The sequence below is a fragment of the Nuphar pumila genome, chromosome 1 (assembly GCF_984573655.1).
Source record: "Nuphar pumila chromosome 1, dmNupPumi1.hap1.1, whole genome shotgun sequence".
Taxonomy (NCBI): Eukaryota; Viridiplantae; Streptophyta; class Magnoliopsida; order Nymphaeales; family Nymphaeaceae; genus Nuphar; species Nuphar pumila.
The window spans coordinates 32,267,502-32,286,287 of NC_143249.1; the positions used below are offsets into that span (position 1 = coordinate 32,267,502).

The 18,786-nt window shown below is 36.0% G+C and overlaps 1 pseudogene; it reads right to left on the bottom strand.

The window, feature by feature from the left end:
* Positions 1-12,576: 12,576 nt before the first annotated feature.
* Positions 12,577-17,843, bottom strand: LOC149848596 (uncharacterized; annotated as a pseudogene).
* Positions 17,844-18,786: the final 943 nt, after the last annotated feature.

Here is an 18,786-nt window from a genome sequence, read left to right on the forward strand (position 1 = left end):
GTAGATCCAACTCTTCTGCAGAAGTTACCAAGGTGGATCCTTATTTTACTTCTAGCCATTGGGGAGTACTTTCTCGGTCGCGGACCGCCCCCTTTGGATATCCATACGGCTAGTCATACGGGGTATTAATTTGAAAAGCATAATAGACCCCTGTGTGTTCTCGGTCCGCTACGATATTGAATGTTTGTGGATACCCACAGGATAATTAACAAAAGAAACATAAAGTCAGTACGCTTTTGTAAAGTCTTCAAGTATACACACAATGCTAGATGTTGCATTTATTATAGAATGATTGAGATTGACTCATGTGATGCATAGCTTAGCAATGTTTTTCTTTATATTCAAAATATGATAACCTAAATGTGATTCATTCATATGATGTTTCATTTATTTATATTTTTCTTTATGTAATAAATCATGAAATGCTTGTATTGAGTGAACTGTACATTCAAAATTTGTTTGAATGGTTGGCATTGCTTATATCAATGTGGTACACATATACTTGTACACATGACACTGAGCACATTCATATTGATATAATGTTTCTTACTCATACACGGTAGTTTGACCCCTTCTGAATTAATATTTTCAAGAAACAGATAAAGATGGGCAATTACAGTCGTCGCTGCGGACAGAGTCATGAGACCATATCTTCTGTGGATGTCTTGAGGAACTCTGACTTTAAGAAATTCATTAAATTTTTTATTTATGACTTATAAGATTTCAAGGCAAGATTTTAATTCGCCTAATGTTATTGAGTCTGTGCTATCACCTGTAACCCGCCCAAATTATTTGACTAAGGGATTAATAAAGTATTTTCACTATGGTTTAAAAAAAAAATTATTCCAAAATTTTTGGGTTAAATATTTGAGGCATTACAGTTATGGTATCAGAGCAGAATGGTTGCACTTTTTGCAATGATATTTTTAAAACATTATTTTCAATAAAAACATTTAGAAAATCATCAACCAAAGATAATAAAAATCGACTTTCCACAGATGTGGCGAGTACGGGTCGAATCCACAAGGAACGGGATACATTCTGAATGAAATCTAAAATATCAATTTATTAATATCAGAAATGTTTACAACTATGTTAATATTACAATTCTAACTAAATAACAATCTAAAAATGAAACTGGACAAAAACAGGTAGCTAAGTCTTCTCCAGATTGTCAGGGGTATTTTTGTCTTTTCACCACACATGCATCTTCACTTCGCATTGTGAATACACCTGTAGACCTGTTTCTAACTTATCAACCTACAACAATGAAAATAAAAAGTTAGTAAATAATCACTAATTAATTCTAAGTACATCTACAAGTATTTCTGAACTAATTATGAAATTAAATTACAATTAATAAACAAAGAAAACTAAGATTATAATTTCTAACTAAACTAACTAAGAAAATGCATTCTAACTAGTCTAACTACAGTTAAGTCACTAACTACATGCTAGAAAACACTAAGAATTACGTAAAATCAAACAACTAGCTAAATGACTGTTTTGTCCCTAAATAGTGCAAAAGTGGATTCTAACAGCTTTTCACAAATAGAGAATTTGAAGAGGCAAATGAAGTCAAAATTTCACGAAATTACTTATGTTCTATTTCTGACAGATTCGAGAATCTGTCAGACTTTACGGATTTGAAAAATTCATTCTGAAACTTCAGATATAAGCGTTTCAAATTTGTAAAAATTCTGGAAATCACAGGTCCCGAAATTGAAAAACCCCAAAAAGCTGATTTTGGAAAACACTTAAAAATCAGACCAAATCAACTCAAAATGAGCTGATTTTTGGTCTGCTGACAGTGAACACACAGTTGAAGAGAATAGAATAAAAATTTGGAGAAAACTCTAAAAATTTGCACATGAAATGACAAGTGCAAGATGCATTAAAAATCTGGTTTTAAAATAAGTGCACTATTCATTTGCACGAATCCACTAATGACACTATGACTTTAAAGCATATACAAAAACAGTCCTAACTACTACAAATCTATTGTTAAACTACAGAAAATAGCAGCAACTAGATTACTTACATAAACATCTAAATGAAATGAACAAAAGATGTTAAATCTAATCTAAATAAAACACTAAACTTACTCTATCCCTAACTACGATGCAATTCTAATTAGAACATCTATACAATTGAAGTTAATTGATTATAATGTACTATATCTAATATAAACTAACTAATTTAAGAAATATTCACAATTAACTCTAAAACCTACTTGAAACATGAACAACAACCTAATGTTAATTTAGCTAGGGTTAGTAACTAACTAAGGTTAGCTAGGGGGACGGTTTAGAATAAAGCTTTGACTTAGGTCCACGCCACCCTAGATGGACTAAACTATCCTAAGAAACAAAAGCTACTTACTATAAAACAAAAATGGAAGAAAAAAATACAAATACTACTTAGTCTATCTAATTTAACTCCTACATGGAATGCAAATTAATATTAATGCTGACCTAACACACTTACTAAATTAGGATTCACGATTTTTGAAAACTTATCTCTAAGTTAGTACCTACAAAAATTAATGCTATTCTAGCTAGGCTATGTCAAGATAGGAATTTAATAACATGGCTATAAATGCTCAGCCACGAATTTGGAAAGGACTACATCCATCCATAATTAAATTAATAACCCAATTGGAAAGCTTGAGAATGGAAAAACGTCCAGCTGGTTGGCCCCACACATTTTTAGGTTGGCATTACAAAGAAATAAAACATTTAAACTCTTTCCCAAAACCGTGTCCAACATTTTTAGAAAGTGATTTGAAATTCAAAGAGTGTTTCCAAAATTGAAAAGATAGATCTCTTCTAACTTGGCTGGACACAAGATTCAAAGCTTGCCTTACTGAAATTCACGAATTTGGATGAGGTATCATTCTTACCAAAATCGATTTTTAACTACAATGCCCAACTGCCCCTTATCTACAATGCAAGACCATTCAATTAGCTAATTTAATCTATTCCTAACCTAATTAAATTAATCCATACATAATTAACTCAAAGAATATGAATAGTAAGCACAATATGAATTGGAACTAGCTAACTATATTAAATACTACATAAAACTCGATATAACTAAATCAATTCTAAATTGTCTAAAACGAATTTCAATGAATCTAGATACTCTAATTAACACATGACTACATCTACTCTAAAATATATCAAATATTAACCTATCATGTTGTTATATACCGAATTTGAACCAAACAAGACACTACATTAATTTACAAAACAAAATGCAATTAGAACTACATTTTAACTAACACTATGACAACAATCAAGACTTTAAATTAAACTACACTAACACACGATTATGACTGAAATTTTAGACGATGAAACACACACACTACTCTCAATAATATGTTGTAAATGGAACAAAAATAGAAATTGCATTTGAGACATCCACTACAATCGGCTAACCCAAAACAAAACAGAAATTCAGCAACAGCTACAACATTAAAACACTTAATTTTACACAGCCAATTAACTAACTGAAACCAATTTATCAAACTAAAATGCTACAGAAAACGCTACAGCCGACTTAGACAATCTTGCAGAAATCGCTATTCAACAAGGCTCGATAATATCAAAAAAAAAAAGAAACTACAAACGAAATCAAAACTGAAAATATCTAATTAACCTAATGTGATGGTCTCAAGCACAACATCTACACTAAGGTTTGGAAACAGCAAAACAGACAGCACTTTCAGAAAATAAAATAAGACAACAAACAACCACACGCACAACTTGGGTTTTAATTAGAAGAAAGGGGAGAGGAAGATCATACCTCAAGGGCGATCCGACGAGTGGATGGGTAGTGGGTGAGCAGACTTTGCCATGGATTCGCGCCACAAGGGACCTCGTTAATGTTGTCCAATATTGATTTGCTGCACTTTGCTGGAATCTACAGGTGGTGGTGCTTCGGAATGAAGAAGAAGAAGGCGCAATGGTGAAGTGCGTAGAGGGCCGGATGGGGGAAAGGACCGACCGACCATGGAGGGGCAGACGACACCCCTACCATGGCTAGAAAACTCCATTGTTGTAGATACCTGCAAAAATGCAGCATGGATGATTAGTTTCAGCAGGGAAAAAAGAAAGGAAAGATGTGGAACAAATAGAAATGGAGGAAAGAAGGGCGGCTTTTCCAAGGGCTGCTGCGATTTCTCACAAGAGACGTCCATGGATGTGGAAGAAGGTAGATGCAAGGGGCGACTGGGGAAGAAGGTGATGAAACAAGAGTCGTGCCCCTAGGGCACGAAAACCTAGGCAAAGACCCCTCTCTATTGGGCGTCATTTACTATTTTAACTAAAGACTCTTTTCTGTAATTTCCAGAAAAAAGATTAAAATGAAAAGTTTCTCTGGGCACCTATTTTGAGAGAGAGTATTTAGAAAATAATTCGCAAAAACGTGAATAGGCTAAAGTAGTTTGGATCTGGAATTTTTGGCATTGGTCCAGGGCCCAGATGGGCCAGTTGGATCCGTTTTTGACCCGGTTTACCCGAAATGTGACCCGCTACACTGTAAATGCAATAACTTCCTTGTTTTAAGTCTGATTCAGACGAAATTCGAATTGTAGCTCCATGATATCAATATGCATTTAAGTGTGGGTTCTAAACCTAAAAATGATGCATTTATGTAGTAAAAATATGTTATAATTTTGTATATTTAATGCATCATCACAGGACAAGAATATATGGTTCACGGCCTTCCAACGACCCTGCAACAGCGCTGTAAGTATATAGTAGTTGTATTAAATTGTTTTTATTACTTGAAGAAATTGAATAAACTATTACATGAATATCGGGAACCTAGATATATTGATAGGAACACTATTAAACTTACATTGTGGTCAAGTTAGATCGAGAAACTTATGATAGTTTGTTTGCTCGACTAGATGGCTTGGGAAGCTAGGTGTGACGATCTCTTGGATTCACTGAATGACTTATCTAGGGTTGTGACACGACAAGCAATCACAATGCCAAGTCAGGATAAATAACGAAGAATCTTTAAATAGTAAACTAGAATAAAAATATAATCCAAGAATTTTTGCTATTTATGTTCTTTGAAAATAAAGTTGAATGTTTGGAATTGAATTTCAATTGGATGATTGTAAGTCTTAACACTTAGATTTGACTAATTTAAGTTCTTAAAGTCTTACGCATAGATATATAAGTTTTGTTGGATGTAGACTTCACTCAAAAAAAAAAAAAACTGAGCCTGAATCTGACACCAAACTTTAATTGAATCCTATCAGGAATATATGATCTGACGAATCGATATTAGATACGCGTTAAACACTGATTTATATCTGAGTCAAATGATATCTTTAGGTCATATATCGCTTCTGATTAAATAAAGGCTATGCCACTATGGATTCAGAAAGGGATTTTATATATCCTGAATAGGACTCTACATACTATAAATGAGACATGAGGTTCAAATTTTAATTTGTTTTGCAGTTTTCATTTGCAATAACACGCATGCTATGGTCCCTTGTATAGTGATAAGGATACCAATTGGATGAGCATTATAAGATTTTGCATAAGGCATAAATGGGAACATTATTTATTAAAAAGGGACAGGCTTCTCTTCTCATATTGTTATAAATAACGATGAAAAAAATAATATTAATAATAATATAGAAAAAAGCACATAGATTGGATCTTTGAAATTACCTGAGAGATTTTTATTAGATAACATACGAGGAAAAACTAAAATTTTAAAATACAAGAAAGATACTCTAGTCTAGTTGTTTAGTCCTTATAACAAATTTTGAGGATGAAATTCTTTTTTAGGGGGAAAGGATGTAAAACCTGCAAAATTTTGGTAATTATCAAAATAAATAAAAGTTAAAATCCTTTAAAATGATTACAATAGTATGATATGAAGTTAATCCAATTGGATCTTGAATTCGAATTGAATAAGATCAAATGAATCCAGTAATTGGATTCAGTTAGGGAAAGTGGATTTGAATCCTTGATGGATCTAAAATCCAATTTGAATTCAATTGGATCTCAATGGATCCAAATACAATTGAATCTCAATCATGATCCAAAAATCTAGTTAGAGAGTTCAAAAGATCTAAAGTATATTTTAGACCCAACTCGGATTTGAGATCTGAATCCCAACCCGATTGCCCATTACTCACAGCAGACCTATGTTGCTGAGTTGAATCAAGGTGACCGAGGAGGGATGGCGTTGTTGGTGCTACGGCTGCAAACTGATAAAGGTCTGTCATACCCAATAAATGGTCAAAAATGAGAAAGGGGAAGAGATTTCAAATGCCTAGATTATAGTCAATCTTTTTATTATTGCCAGATTGCTATCTAGATTAGACTTTCGTCAACTTTGAATTTCCAAACAGTCACAGTTTTAAGTTGGTTATCATTGGATGTTTCTAGCATGTGAATAACATACTTATATGTCACGTACTACGGCATGTTACGATAATGAAGCCATACATGATACTTCAAGTACAAGGTTTTGATGATGAGCAAGTGGAATCAACTGCATTTCAGCTAAGGCTATGAAGAAATTGAAGAATTCGATGAAGAATCTTTGAAGACTAGTGTGCAAATGTTTAATTCATTAAAAAGTCTTAGATTCTTGTAAGAGCTTTACTTAGAGTGCATATTTAGGTTGTATTTTACCTAAAAGTCTTTAGAAAAACTTTTCTAAAAGAACCCCTCATGAAAATCTTTTTATAAAACTCTTTTCTTAAATTTTTGTGTTTATTAGTCGACCAATAGACTTACCAGTCGACTAATGCTTTCGCGCCATATTTTCTAAAAAATCATTTTTATCAAATTAGTCGACCGAAGGTTTTATCAGTCGACTGGACAAAATGTCTGTTTTCTGGAAAATTAGCAGCAGTCGACTAATGATTTTATCAGTCGACTTAACAGAACATATGTTTTCTGAAAATTTAGCAACAGTCGACTAATGCTTTTATCAGTCGACCGAACATAATGTTTGTTTTTCAGAAGATTTTAGCAGCAGTCGACTGAAAGGTTTTTCAGTCTACTGATGATATTATCAGTCGACTAATTTTTCTCTAGTCGACTAAGTTTCAAAAGTTCAGATTATTTCAAACGGCTCGATTAACAGATCAGTCGACCGACGATAACTGTCAGTCTACTAATAACTAACTATTAGTCGACTAACTGATGTTCCAGTCGACTAATTCTGCCGTTTCCTGAAACTTCAAAAAGGTGTGTCTTTTCATTTTTCAAACGTTTTGATCGTTCAAAATGGACTGTTTTGACACTCTTTCATACTCTCAACGTATGGAATTTTTTAACTATAAATATGAGTGCATTTTACACTCAAAATAACAAGAATTCAATCGATTTGAATCATTTACTTCTTGCTTTTCACTCCTATTCATTCAAGTATTTGTTTTCTCACTCACTTGATATTTTCACTTCAGTTTTTCACTCAAATCCCTTTGAGAGATAGTGAATTCGTGAGTATTGTATTTCAACAACCTCAAAAGCCAATTGCATCTCATTTGCATTCAAAAGAAAGGCTGATAGGTTGTATTGTAAGTTGTTACTTATTTTCTGTAAAAAGGACTCATTGGTTTAAAGGAGTTGTTTGCTTTCAGTAGGGTTGTTACTGAAAGTGGGACCGGTTTTGGTCTGTGTGATCTTGTAGTTAACAAGGTTGATAGTGAAAATCTCAAGCGGGTTTTGCTTGGGGACTGGATGTAGGTCGGGATAGACCGAACCAGGATAAAATCTTGTGTTCTTTGTGTGATTGCTTTTCAAATTGCAAAATCCTTTAATATTACGCAGATTATTTTTAAAAGCACTATTCACCCCCCTCTAGTGCTGGTTGCCTCGATCCTAGTACACTTTCATGGTAGATCCTGAGAACATGTAGATCTGAACCACACGACCTGCACACATAAATCTTTTAGAAAACAAATGTGTCCCAGCATGTGAATAACCTGTGTACATGAGAGGTTAGTTGGTATACCTCGCGATTGTGCAGATCAGACCACACAATCTGCATGCAAATTGTTGAATCGATCCACAAAACATTTCCACATCTCAAAATAGTTGCCTACATGACGTGTATAACGATGGATCTTGAAAATTTCATATATGTGGCCTACAATGTGTGTGTGTGTTATAGTGGTATACGCAAAGTCGACTTGGACCATGTCCCAACTATCTCATATATGAATGTCATAGTTTCGCATATGCCACTCCGCCCGCTGTGAACATAAGCTTGCCATCGGATTCATGATAGTCAAGTTACATCAAGTGCATCTCCGTTATGAACTTAAACCTGTCATGGAACTCATGATAGTCATGTTGCAGTATATACGAATTCGCTTTGAACTTGCAGTTGTCATTGAATATATGACTGTCATATGGCAGCATATGCCAATTTGTTACAGACATGAGTCTACCCTTGAAATCATGGCAGCCATACTGAAGCTTATAAAGATATGTGATGAATACAAATATATTGTCTTAACTATGATGGTCATATTGCAAATCTACTATGAACCTAAAGCTGCCATAAGATTTGCTTATGAAATATGTGTTACATCTGAGATTCACTATTATGCACATAGTCAGAGTAGGTCTGAGATTTACTATTATGCACATGCATTGGCTATGATAAAAGCTCACTTTAGTGCATATGTTTAGATAGCATGATGATTTTATTATATGTTTATGAAAAGAATGTTATATGTTGATGAGTGTGGCAAGTGAATGAGATATCCATGATATATTCATGTCGCGCATAGTTTTATATATAATTGACATATGAAGGTTGTGACCAATGTTTCAATGCATGAATTGCCTGTTGTTAAATGCATATTTTTCTTATAACTGCACAAATAACAAAAACTAAAAGGGCACGATAGTACAAGATTGAAACTGAGCATGCCAAATCCTTGTGGTGCCATATGGGTACTTATGATGCTAACTGATTTGCATATAATTGCATCATGATTGCATGTAAATATTATGACATGTCCTGCGTTGGTTGATCTATGTTTGTTTTGCAAAAAAATTCATAATAAATGATGTTTTTCATGCCATGATCATGTGAAAGCTCAAAACCAAGTTTGCGGTCTTGCAGGACCATTGTAGTGTCATGCGAGCACTTATGAAAAGTTATACTTGAAACATGCCTTAGGAGTGCATGGTCAGTGGGGTACGAAACAAACACTCGAGCTCAGAAATGAAACTTTAAAATGGTGTAAGTGTAAGTACTTGGCTCATAGTCGAGCCAAAATTCTGATAAATTATGGTTGGTACCTATTGGGCATTTGATTGGTAATGTGTATACACTAAGATCACATCGAGTGTGGGTTGGGATTTTAGAAATCCACTGTGGTGCAATGACTTGCACACAAAAACAAACAAGAATAAAAAATATGCACATATAACCTAAATGTGAGATTCTGGGTATACCTGAAAGATGGTATATGTTACCGGCTTCCCGGGATACTAGGTATACCTAAAAACGGTATATGTTACTGGTTTTTCAGGGCTCTGAGTATACCTGAAAGATGGTGTATGTTATTGGTCTCATGGTCTACCTTGGAGAGGGTAGATGGTACAAGCTTCGTGGGACAGTTTCGTTTTTGTGAGAGCTAGGCATCTCACTCGGTCCCCAATCCTCAAAGTTAAGGAGGCACGACTACCAATGTGTTCTAGGTGGTAGATTAAAGTCTTTTGCATAAGTTACCAAGGTTCATCTTAATTCTAGTTCTAGCCATCAGAGAGTACTCTCTCAGTCACGGACCGTCCCCTTTGGATATTCGTATGGCTAGTCATACGGGGTATTAATTTGAAAAGCATAATAGACCCCCGTGTGGTCTCAGTCCGCTACAATGTTGAATGCATATGCGTACCCACAGGATAATTAACAAGGAAAACTTAAAGTCAGTACACTTTTGGAAATTCTTCAAGTATACACACAATGCTAGATGTTGCATTTGTTATAGTATGATTGTGATTCACTCGTGTGATACATAGCTTAGCAATGTTTTGTTTTACATTCAAAATGTGATTCATTCATATGATGTGTCATTCATTGATATTTTCTTTTATATAATAAATCATGAAATGCTTGTATTTAGTGAATTGTATATTCAAAATTTGTTTGAATGGTTGGCATTGTTGGTTGTATTTTTGAAATGGTATTTTTAAAAGGATATTTTTAATGAAAATGTTAGAAAATCGACAACCAAATATAAGAAACTGACTTTCCACATATGTGGTAAGTATGGGTCAAATCCACAGGGAACAGGACAATAGTCAAAATTTCTCTTAATAATTCACTTTATTAAAATTTCAAAAAGTCTACAATACAAATTATAATGAATTCACCTAGCAAATTCTAACTAGAAAAAAAAAATAACGCCTAAACTCAACTAAGCAAGCATTCTTTCATCCCAGGGTATTTTCGTCTGTTTGTATGGGATCCAATCAATTCTTCAACACAAATACACCCTTCGTCCTGCAATATACTTGCCAACTTCAGCAAAACAAAAGAGAAAAATTAGTACATAAATTCAAGAATTAAAAAGATTATTAATTCTAATAATTATTACTACCAAGCACTAACTTAACTAAGATTATACTACAATGTAAAGAATCTACTAAAAATTTCCTAATGCACTCTAGCACTAATTTTACTAACAAAAAATTTGGCTTAGTGTTATGCAGCAAGAATTCAATTAAACCAACATAGTAACTACAATACGTACTATGCGCGAACGGGAATCTGGGGCAGATTTGAGACAACTGTGAATTTGAGGCTGCACTAGGTTTGTATTGACGTAAGGCTTGGCTGAAACATTGTTGCAGCCCACTGGAACCAGACCCAAGTGCAACACTCAAAAATTCCACCGAGAAGTATAGAAATGTTGTTTGAAATATAGAACTGCCCCTTTCTTTCACAGCTAGAAGTGTTGCAAAATCCAGTTTTGGGAAATCCGAGTGACTACTAATTCAGGACAACTTTATTTGCAATGACATTGATATGAACTTAGTAGACATCTTGTGACATAATATACTGCATTCTCAAGTCCAGACTTAATCAAATACTACACGAAATGCTAGGCTCAAGTTTGCTGCAACACGTGGTTTCCGCAGAAAAAAAAATTTATTTTAGCTTGACAAACTACTTGCCAATGCTACGCAGCTAAGTACTTATAATTGCAATATATTGGCTGAACACTACAGAATTAAGACCATCTAAACACCAATTAAAAATAAACGTAACTTAGATCAATTCTAAAATTCAGCAAAAAACTGTCAATCCGGACACCACTACACTTCTACTAGTCCCTACACTAAACAAACTTGAGACAAGAAATTATACCTAACAATAACTACCCAGAATGATAATGAAACTAACCTTAATTAATTATCATTAATATTAATACCACAAACTTTAAATTCAATAAATAAATAAAAAACTACTTACCAAAAACCCTTGGGACCGATTGACGCATGTACATACGGTTATGCAAGATATGAAATGGACTTTGGATGTTCAATTACATAACCCCCTTGATTACTAAGGACTAACTGTAATAAGCATTAATTAATAACTATAGAAAGAAAGGATTATACTTAGGCTAAAACGTAAGGCAGCTATTGCTATAAACCTCGGTTAGGCTAAGTAAGGGAACTAGCTAATGGAATTTAATTGTTATTTCCTGAAGAATAAAATATGCAATCTACTTACCTAACGAAGAGGTGATGGGTAACGTTCTAAATACATCATATCTTGACCAGAAAGGTAAGGAACTTAATTGGCCCTATGGGGTTTTAAGAGAAAAATGTTAGTTCTTGAGCCTATACATTTTCTCTTAATTCCAAATGGGTAATAAATATAATGTCCACTCTAATGCAAATTTTGTAAGTTGGCTGACAATTTAAACCACTTACCAAACTTGACATAGGAGGACTCTCTTTAGGCTAACGTATGGAAGGAATAACACCACCTTTTCCTCAATTGAATGGGCTGGACTTAATTAGTTATGCTATGCTCACTACGTCAACTCTCATGCGTTGAAGCAAAAGAATAACCCAACCAAAATTTCCTTTTTCTATACTTGATTCATTTTGCTGCACTTACCCTATCCTCATGACATGCAAACTACCTAATGACTGCTAAATAATGCATAAACATGTTAATGATAGCATAAATCAAAACTTCTCAATCGGCTATGATGAGTGGTCGGCCGGTTGAACTAATATATTTTTTTTTTCGATAAGGTTGAACTATGATCAGTTCTGGCCGTTGCAAGAACTTAATCAGACCTTTAATTCAATTCTAATAATACTCAAAACACACACTTTTTTTTTGTTATAATGGACACCTACGAAAGAACATTTAAATACGAGCAAACAACATCTAATCTACTATGGAAAAATCTAGCTACAGGAAAAGAGAAGGGAAGATTCACCTTTAGGGTGATCCGACAAAGGAGGAGGAAGGAAAGAACAGTTTTTGGCGTTCCGGAAAAGCCACCTACATGTTTCACAAATCTACCATGCCCACCGAAGGCTGCACTCAGTTGGGGATCAAAGTATGATGATGAATGTTGAAGACGATCTGGATGGTGAAGGCCAATTGGAGGAAGAAGCTTGGCCAGTCCTCATCGAAGTAGACCGCACGTCGAACGAAGGAAGATCTCCTCCTGAGTTGCAGCACCTGCAAAGACTGCAGCCAACCACGAAAGAACATGAAAGAGAAAAACACACGATGAGGGAGAAGGAGGAAAAAATACAGAATGGCCCAATGCACATTCGTTCCTCACTTCAAAGGAGAAGAACAAATTAGAGAATGGGAAAGAGAGAGAGAGAGAGTGTAGACGTCTTTTTCCAAGAACTACAAAAATGTCTTCTAGGTTTTCCTCATGCTTATTTAAACTTCTTAAATTTTCTTCTAATTCAAAAAGCTACCTAAGACTAACCTAATTCTATCTAAGAGCTAAAAGTGTTAATATTTTACAACTAACTACCTACTTATGTTATGACTAGTTCAAATACCCCCATGCTTGAATGTTTGTTAGTCCCTTAACAAACTAAGCTAAACTACCTAAGTTATGAAACTAGAAAATAAACAAATATGCAAATAAAAATAAATAAATTGCAAATCCTAATTGGCCTAACTCACTTTCGTAAGAATAACGGTTGCATTTAGCTCATGCAACAAGCCCTTTAAACCCCTGGGTTACCCCAGTAGACGAGTAAGGTCTCGTGAGGGTTTGCAGTGATGCTACCCACAAACATCTATGTCATGCATGAATGAGATTTCTTTTTCGAAAAGTATTAGGCAATTAAGAATTGAGTTTAAGCAAGTATTTCATGTAATTTTCATTCTCATAACACATTTAACAATTTTATGCCTCCACAGTAAAAACCTTTTCCTTTCACTTTTCTAAAAATTACAATTATCTATGATTTCTCCTCAGAAAATCAAGTATTATCATGTTGTTGTTCATTTTTCATCACTTGTATATTTTCTGCACAGTTTTTCATAATTACTCCTAAGCAATAAATTTTTCATTAAGCTCTCATTCTTTTTCTTCGGATTTTCAATTTTTACCTCTTTCAATTTTTTTTCAATTGAGCACTATTTCAAATTTTCAGTTTTCGTGACCCATGTAGCGAGCTTTGGGTTAGTGACTCCTAGGCCAAACGACCTTAAGGCACCAAATACAGAGTATCCCTCGAACTTGCTCGAGTCACTAGACCTTCTATTTCCATAGTTTACGTATAGTCTCCTTCCTACCATATGCAATGTCTATATCTATTAGGCTTTCTATGAAGTCCATGTAAAGAAGTTTCAAGTAGGTCGCTCCCAAACCAGATGGCTTTAAGGCACCAGGTGTAAAACACCCTTCAGACTCTACTTGTTTGAACCAAATAGGCCACAAATATTGACTAGACAAATAAGTGATTTCATTTGTTATCCTTTTCATCATGAGACTCAAACACTTCAACTCGTGTCTGAGGTTTAGCTACTGGCGAGTACAAAGACATCAACAACTAAACGTAGGCTTTTTTTTCTTTTAAGCTCATATTTCTTTCTATTTTTTATTTGCTTAGTAATTCAACAATATACTGTGCATACTTATACTTTGTGAGTCAAAACAAACTTTCACATTCAAATACAATCTTTTCTTTAAAATTCACATAAATAACCACTATTTTTAGATTAGTTCAGAAAAAAAAAATCACATGGGGCTTAAAATTTTCTAAAATGTCAGATTATGTCAAAACATTCATATATGCTAAAAACTTATTTCTTAAAGGCCTAATTTTATGAGTTGTTAGCTACCTGAACAGTATTGTGTATGCATCTAATCCCATCCCCCCATGCTTGAATGACAATGCCCCTAGTGGCATACAAAAATGTAAACATATAATGCATATGCGCACTACAAAATAATAAAATAAATATGAGAGAAAAGAAAGATACATGATTGTGCCCAATGCCTCTTGAGTTGATGATTGCCTTGACTTCGCACCACCACTATGCATGTACAAATGCATAGTTTTCTACTGGTTTGGCCAACGATATGCTTCTGAAAACATGTCCTGTGTCTGGTACCTGCACTCATACACTAAAGCGTCAAATATACCTGCATGACAACAAAGAAGAACCAAGTGAAAATAGACTCAAAACAATAACAAAAATACTGAAAACTAAAAATTCTATTTCTACTATATACATATGATACACCCCATCTGCTTGAATCCTACTCCTTTGCGAGATCTCAGACTTTGCATTCTCCAACCTGCGAGCCATCAGAAATGTAGGGCTTGAGTCTCTGCCCATTGACCTTGAATGTGCCTTTGGTACGTAGGTCATATAATATAACTGCCCCATGCAAAAATACATCTCTTACAGTGTATGGTCCATCCCATCATGATCTCAACTTCCCTGGGAATAAATGCAAACAAGAATTGAATAGCCACACTTTCTGCCCGGGCTCAAACACTTTCCTAACAATATGCTTATCATGAAATGCCTTAGTGCGAGCCTTATAAATCTTGGCATTCTCGTATGCATCATTCCTAAGCTCTTCTAGCTCATTGAGTTGCAACGAACGCTCTCTGTCAGCCTAGGTCATGTCAAAATTAAACTTTTTAATTGCCCAGTAAGCCCTATGTTCCAATTCGACAGGGAGGTGGCATGTTTTCCTAAAGACTAATCGATACGATGACATGCCAATAGGGGTCTTAAATGCAGTCTTGTACACCCATAAAGCATCATCCAAGCGTTGGGACCAATCCCTACAGTCCGGGAAGACCGTCTTCTCTAAAATCCGCTTAATTTCTCTATTCGAAACCTCCACATGTCCACTGGTCTGTGGATGATAAGGGGTGGCGAACCTATGATTGATAGAGTATTTTCTCAAAAGAGAAGATACCTATACATTCCTAAAATGCTTGACATTGTCACTAATCATCGCTCATGGCACACCAAATTGGCTAAAAATATTATGCTTAATGAACTTAAGCACCACTCTATGATCATTGGTCTTGGTTGCCACAGCCTCGACCCACTTGGAAACATAATCAACTGCCACTAAGATGTATACATTGCCAAATGAAGGCAGAAACAGGCCCATGAAATCTATGCCACAAACATCAAAGATCTCTACTATCAAAATCGAAAGCAAGGGCATCATGTCCCTCTTGAACATGTTCCCTGTCTACTGACATCTAAGACACTTTCTACAAAACTCATGAGCATCTCTGTGGAGTGTTGGCCAATAAAATCCAGAGTGCAAAACCTTTACAACCATCTTTCTACTACTAAAATGCCCTCCACATGCTAAAGAATGACAAAAATGAAGGATGGACTCATACTCCTCCTCTGGGACGCATCTCCTAATAATCTGGTCTGCATAATATCTGAACAACTCTGGTTCATCCCAATAGTAGTGTCTCACTTGCGCTAGAAATCGATCTCTCTCATTCCTAATCTAATGCACAAGAATCTCTCTCATCACCAGATAGTTCACGATATCAGCGAACCATGGTAATTGCGAAGTCCTTACTGCCATGATCTATTCATCCAGAAATGTATCGTTGATCGGTCTTTGATCCTGAGTGGAATTCATGACTAATCTGAAAAGATGGTATGTTACTACATTCTTGCTGCCTTTCTTATCTCGAATCTCGAGATCAAACTCTTGTAGTAGCAACACCCACCGAATGAGTCTAGGTTTGGTATCTTTCTTGCTAAGAAGATATTTTAATGTAGCATGATCAGAATAGACAACCACCTTGGAACCAAGAAGATAGGACCTAAATTTGTCCAATGCGAACACTACAGCTAGCAGCTCCTTCTCTGTCGTCGTGTAATTCATTTGCGCATCAGACAGAGTTTTGCTCGCGTAATAGATCACATAGGGCTTTCTATCAATTTGTTGTCCTAAAATAGCCCCCATGGCATAATCGGATGCATCGCACATAATCTCAAATGGTAGCATCCAGTCAGGAGATTTATAAATCGGTGCAGTAGTCAAGGCATCTTTGAGTATCTCAAATGCCTTCATACATTCAGCATCAAAATCAAAGGGTTGATCCTTGGCCAATAATGTGCAAAGCGGTCAAGAAATTTTGTTAAAATCTTTGATGAACCGCCTATAAAATTTGGCATGCCCTAAAAATGACCGTACCTATCTCACCATAGTCGGTAGAGTCAATTGTGAAATCGACTCAACCTTGGCTCGATCCACCTCGATCCCTCTCTTGGACACAATATGTCCGAGAACTATCCCCTCCGGGACCATAAAGTGGCTCTTCTCCCAACTAAGCACAAGATTAGTCTCCATACACCGACTGAGTACTCGAGTAAGTTTATGGAAACGATCCTCAAATGAAGAGTCATACATAGAAAAAACATTCATAAAAACCTTCATGACATCATCCACCATGTCATAAAAAATAGTCATCATGCACCACTGAAATGTCATTGGGTCATTACATAGCCCAAACGGCATACGCCTGAATGCAAAGGTGTCATACAAACATGTGAATGTGGTCTTCTCTTGATCATCAAGATGGACAACTACTTGATTATATTCAGAATATCCATCCAAGAAACAATAGTAGCTCTATCCAGCGAGTCTCTCCAAAATTTGATCTATGAATGGCAACGAGAAGTGGTCCTTCCATGTTGCGACATTTAGCTTCCTATAATCTATACATACTCATCGGCCTATGATAGTCCTCATCGAAATACTCTTCCCCTTTTTATTCTCTACAATAATGAGTTGAGACTTTATAGGTACAACCTGAATAGGACTGACCCACTGACTATCAGAAATGGGGTAGATTATCCCAGCATCTAACCACTTAACCACCTCATTTTTCACCACTTTTTCATGCTGGGATTCAATCTTCTCTACATATCTCGCACCGATTTGGAATTATTGTCGCAATAAATCCGATGCATGCAGAATGAAGGATCTATCCCTCTCAAATCTGCTACTCCCATCCAATAGTTGCCTTGTGCTCTCGCAAAACATCAATCAAACTATGCTCTTGCTCCTCAGTGAGCTGCAAAGAGATGATCACAGGCAATGTCTCATCGTCTCCCAAATAGGAGTACTTGAGTGAGTCCGGCAAGGGCTTCAACTCAAGCTCTGGGGGAGACTCTATCAACGGCCTGGCTGGGGCCTCTGCAAGTGGTAGGAGAGGTTTGAAACTCCTTCTCCAAGAATGGCCACCTGATGATATAGATGACACATCTACACTATCACTATGACTATCTCCTACAGTATAGTACAAATCTAAGGACTCATATATCATGTACATCTCGGGATGTGCCTCCACTAACTCTTGTACAATATCGATCTAGAAGCACTTCTCATCTCCAGCTCGACCCATCGCGGCATTGAAAATATTCAGCCTCACCTTTCGATTGTCGAACGATAAATCCATGGCTTCGGTTCTGCAATTAATGCATGCATTGGCAGTCACCAAGAATGGTCTGCCCAGAATGATCAGAGTCTGGTGTTGGCTATCCACTCCCTCCATATCAAGGATGATGAAATCAACCAGAAAATAGAAGTCCTCCACCTTCACTAGCACATCCTCCAAGATACATTTTGGTACCTTGATGGAACGATCTGCTAGTTGCAGTGTCATCAGGGTCGGTTTCATTTCTCCTAGCTCAAATGAGTCATAGAAATATCCAGGCAGAATGTTCATGCTTGCTCCAAGATCTAGCAAAGTGCATTCTATCTGAATGTTTCCTATGATACATGAAATGATCAGGGCACCAGGGTCCTTGAGCTTTGGTGGAGTCTGGTGTTGAAGCACCGAACTCACCTGCTCAGTCAGAAGGACCTTGGTAGGAACTCTTCCTCTAGATTTTCTCTTCTAAGTGTATAGTTTCTTGAGGAATTTGGCATAAGCCGGCACCTGGTGAATAGCATCTAGCAATGGTAGGTTGATCTGCACATGCTTGAAGATCTCAAGCATGTCATGAACCTTCGTACCTTGCTTTCCTCTGCCTGTTTGAGATTCTAAGGCTTTCGAATATGGTGGTTTGGGAATATACATTGGGGGGTTCTGCTCTTTATGAAAAGGCTCACCACTATCCTTAGCCTCCATAGAGGACGATGACTGAGCTACGAAAGATGGTGTGATCAGATCTGGCTCATCTATCATCGATCTAGACTCAACGTGATACTCACATCTGCTCCTAAGAGCCATAACAGCTTTAGCCTGTTGTTGTGAATCTGCCATGTACAGG